The sequence below is a fragment of the Sinocyclocheilus rhinocerous genome, unplaced genomic scaffold, assembly GCF_001515625.1.
Source record: "Sinocyclocheilus rhinocerous isolate Xijiao unplaced genomic scaffold, SAMN03320098_v1.1 scaffold650, whole genome shotgun sequence".
NCBI classification, from domain to species: Eukaryota; Metazoa; Chordata; class Actinopteri; order Cypriniformes; family Cyprinidae; genus Sinocyclocheilus; species Sinocyclocheilus rhinocerous.
In genome coordinates, this window is record NW_015638019.1 from 586,400 (window position 1) to 591,050 (window position 4,651).

General features: G+C 39.1%; 1 long non-coding RNA gene across 1 annotated transcript; it reads right to left on the minus strand.

Moving 5' to 3' along the window:
- Nucleotides 1-1,539: 1,539 nt before the first annotated feature.
- Nucleotides 1,540-4,394, minus strand: LOC107749360 (uncharacterized). Its single transcript, XR_001641020.1, has 2 exons — nt 4,294-4,394; nt 1,540-4,255 (listed from the first exon to the last, which is right to left on the minus strand). It is a non-coding gene; the product is annotated as an uncharacterized LOC107749360 (long non-coding RNA).
- Nucleotides 4,395-4,651: the final 257 nt, after the last annotated feature.

Consider the following 4,651-nt stretch of genomic DNA (forward strand, 5'->3'; position numbering starts at 1 on the left):
GGGGGGGTGGGGGGGGTGACTAATTCTGTATCGTCTTTTTTTGTATTGTTTTGAATGGTCTATCAGTGCCCTGGAAGTTGGGCGCTGGTTGAGAGCACTTTAACTTAACTGTGCTTATGTTAATGGGTGAAGCAGAGGCAATACATAAACCTGCTACACTGGGACCATTGTTTTTAGGCATAAACACCCTCCTATATAGGAATAAACACTCTACGTTCACTTTGTCTAGCCCATATTGTTCTAGAGAGGACAGAGTAAGTTTTGAGGTGACCCCATCAGTGCCATTGGATTTGGGTCAAGCTGGCTTGTTTAGCTTGATTTTGGGATGATTTAATAATTGATTAAAGGGATAGTTCACCCAAAAATGAAAATTCTGTCATTGATTACTTATGTCCTTATTACCTTATGTCGTTCCAAACCCGTATGACCTCTGTTCATCTTCAGAACACAGATTAAGATTTTTTTTGATGAAATCCGAGAGCTTTCTGACCCTGCATAGACAGCAACAAAACTACCACTTTCAAGGCCCAGAAAGGTAGTAAGGACATCGTTAAAATAGTCCATGTGGCATCAGTGGTTCAACCGTAATTTTATGAAACTGCGAGAATACTTTTTGTGCGCAAAGAAAACTAAAATAATGACTTTACTCAACAATTTCTTCTCTTCCTTGTCAGTCTTCGACGTGCGTTCACAAGAGTACCACGACGCATGTGGTGCTGCTGACGCATAAAAAGTTTTCTCGTAGCGTCATAAAATTCAGGTTGATGATGTCACATGCATTATTTTAAACATTGTCCCTACTACCCCATTGGATTTGGGTCAAGCTGGCTTGTTTAGCTTGATTTTGGGATGATTTAATAATTGATTAAAGGGATAGTTCACCCAAAAATGAAAATTCTGTCATTGATTACTTATGTCCTTATTACCTTATGTCGTTCCAAACCCGTATGACCTCTGTTCATCTTCAGAACACAGATTAAGATTTTTTTTGATGAAATCCGAGAGCTTTCTGACCCTGCATAGACAGCAACAAAACTACCACTTTCAAGGCCCAGAAAGGTAGTAAGGACATCGTTAAAATAGTCCATGTGGCATCAGTGGTTCAACCGTAATTTTATGAAACTGCGAGAATACTTTTTGTGCGCAAAGAAAACTAAAATAATGACTTTACTCAACAATTTCTTCTCTTCCTTGTCAGTCTTCGACGTGCGTTCACAAGAGTACCACGACGCATGTGGTGCTGCTGACGCATAAAAAGTTTTCTCGTAGCGTCATAAAATTCAGGTTGATGATGTCACATGCATTATTTTAAACATTGTCCCTACTACCTTTCTGGGCCTTGTGTTGTGTTGCTGTCTATGCAGGGTCAGAAAGCTCTCGGATTTCATCAAAAATATCTTAATTTGTGTTCCAAAGATGAGCAAAGGTCTTACACGTTTGAAACAACGTGAGGGTGAGCAATTAATGACAGAATTTTCATTTTTTGGTTGAACTATCCCTTTAATGATCTGTAGTACATTTATCAGATTCTTTTTTTGAAAGCAACTTTGGAGGACGGTTCAGGATTTAAATAATAGAGTATAATCACATTATTGGCCCCTAGGCCAAGACCAGCTTCTTTATCACTTTAGAATCAGCCATATCCGCACTTGAATTTCTTTGACTAAAATGAGGGATTTCAAATGCCACATGTGTTTTTGATGAATGCTGGAAAAAGGAAAAGACAGATTTCTAACTCTTGTGTTGTTTGCCCCATCTGTTTAGTCTCAAAAACACTTAAGCAGTGTGCCTTCATACATCTAAAGCTTTTAGTTCATCATATGGTGCATTCAGTGGATGTGTTTTCCAATGACTGTTCCTGCACAGAGTGCCAATGGCGCTGTGAGACATCCTCTTCATGGGACTGGTGCTGATGTATGATGTATTTTGTGTACTGCTAGGGATATGACTATTGATTCCCACATCTTTCTGACTTCTTTTTAATTGATGAGATCAGGTAGAACTGCCGAATGCTCAGCTCAGTCTCACAACACCTAAACAGCAGTGTGGTACCGTGCAACTATAACCAGCGTTGTGTGCTTGTGTGATTGTGTTGCACTGCCCCTGACCTCCCTGTCAACCGCAAGAGACTTCTGCTGACATGAAAAGTTTTGTGTTATCCGTTCCTCCCAGGCAACACTAATCCAGTCTATTCTGATGCATTTAAAGTCGTCTTCCTGCACGTTATCCCGCTGAGTCTTTTCCCTTGCACAAGAAAGGATGTCAGGGTCATCCTGGGAAGAATTCAAAGACCCGAGGAGGGAACTTTGGGGCGTTGCTGACTCACCACTGTGTGGTTTGTTCTCCCTCACCTCCTCTCTTTCTGTAAGGTGTAGGTGAAATTAGTGCAATTTAGACAGAGCCTTGGCTTAGATGGAGGTTGTGAAGCAGGTTTTAGGTTGACATGGCATCTGAAGGGGCCAGCTGTCCTGCTTACCGCTCACCTGTAAAAGTGTCATGCTTGGCTTCGCTCCAGACACTCCTCACTGCACTAACTCATGAAACTTGACGTGTACCTACCTATACCTATGTGTACCAATTTTCATCAGGGGTGGAACATTTGCTCAGTCAGATGGGGGCAGAGATGGGGTCCTGGTGCCTCTTCTCTCTCCCCCAGTTTTCCCTAGTTTTACTAAAGACGTAATGGATTAAAAAATATATCTATCTATATATATATATATATTGATACAGATTTAAATGAAATATTTTTAATATTAGCAACTGTAAAGAAATGCAATAATGTTCTTGGGCTTAGCTCTAATGGTGACCCTTGTGAAAACTGATGTGAATTGTCTGGGAAGTCGGTCTCCTTTGAAATTGTCTTTAGGTTAGGATCATTGTGTTCACATCATGAGAAAAATGGACATGGTGCAATGTGTCAAAGGTATGAGAGAGATAGATTAATGTGACCAAAGGTTTAAGTTTGGTGAAAATTTTTTTAGATACCATTCTCACAAAATGATTACAAAAATGTTCCAAGATAAACATTTTCAAAGTTAAAAAGGGCCTTGTTTAAGACCCCAAAGGTGCTAATTGGCTCACTGTATAGATTTATTAACTTTCAGAAGTGCCTTTTCTTAAATTTTCTTACCATTTCTTCAAGGTCCCTAGTCTGGATAATTTGCATGTTGCAGCAAATTAAAGCAAAATTCCCTGTTGAAGAAAATGCAACAAAAACATATGCATTCGTTTTATTTGTTTTTATACAAGCGCGTAGTTGTGTGCCACAAGAAAGTTGAAAATCTCTCAAAGAATTAGCCTGCACAAAGCTTTTAATCTCCCATATTTTAGTACCCAATTTAAGGTCTGGATTTGCTATCAGAACAATGTAGTTAAACATGATTATTAAATATTTATAGACCATCAGGTGTATGATTGACTCAAGTGATCAGTCAGTATGGATGGAGACTTTATCACAGATCACAAAGCAAGTTGAAAGGTCATGATTCTCAGATGTGATACTAAGACTTAGATTGGCAGCGCGTGGCCTCACACGATATACGCCTATCAATAAGCTGGTGTAGCTGGAATTTCTTTTAGAAAATAACAAGACTATGTTAAAATATTAGAGAGAAAATTATTTTGGGTGCAGAGCCTTGCACATTACCAACAGGAAAGGTTTTCGGTTTAATTTTATTTGATAACTATAGGGAGGTTGTGTTTGACAATGTTTAGACCGAAATAAAAGACTGGCTGTCTGACTTGTATTAAATTCTGTTGAATCGGTTTCAGATTCAATAAATCACACGCATCATCATGGTAACTATGTTACTGTAAAGCTCTATATGCACATTTGTTTTAGAGAAAGGAGCTGAAGGTGAAGTTTGGAACTGGGATGATTTGTGCGCCACCCATGACCTGCCTCTGTATTTCTTATTGGACCCTTGGGACTAGCCCCTCAAAACACTTGCTGAAACATGCACCATGGATTATCTGGAGTGATGTGGTTATCACTGTCTCTCATCATCTTTTATGTTTCAATTATTATTATTTTTTTATACACTGCCCAAGGTTTGTACTGTACAATGTAACTATTCGCACTTGATGTCCTTTCTCTTATCTTTCCTTCATTCTCTCTAATGTACAGTTAATGGTCCCTACTCCCAGGCTGTTACTAAGTTGCTCTGTTGTATTATTTTGTTTGACTTTGGGTTACAGTTTGCTGTTTTTGGGGGGCAGAGGGTTGCAGCTCAGCATGCCCCTCTTTCACCAGTACCTGTTACTCTTGGTGCTCTTGCCCTCTTTCACCAGTACCTGTTACTCTTGGTGCTCTTGCCCTCTTTCACCAGTACCTGTTACTCTTGGTGCTCTTGGCTTATGCTTCATTGTCTTAATATTCAAAAATAAAAGTGTTGTATGTGTAATCTGTATTCCTTGATTTCTTTTTTAATTAGCACACTGTGACACCTGGGGCCTGTTTCATAAAACAAGTTTACCAAATAAGTCAGGTTTATCTCAGTTAGTTTGACTTCTTGTCAGTTGATTTGGTTCAAAATAAGACAGACTAACTGAAACAAGCCTGGCTTATTTGGTAAACTTGTTTTATGGAACAGGCCCCAGGTTGCTTCTACCAGGGTTTATAAATAAATAATATCTATCAAATTTGTGGTAT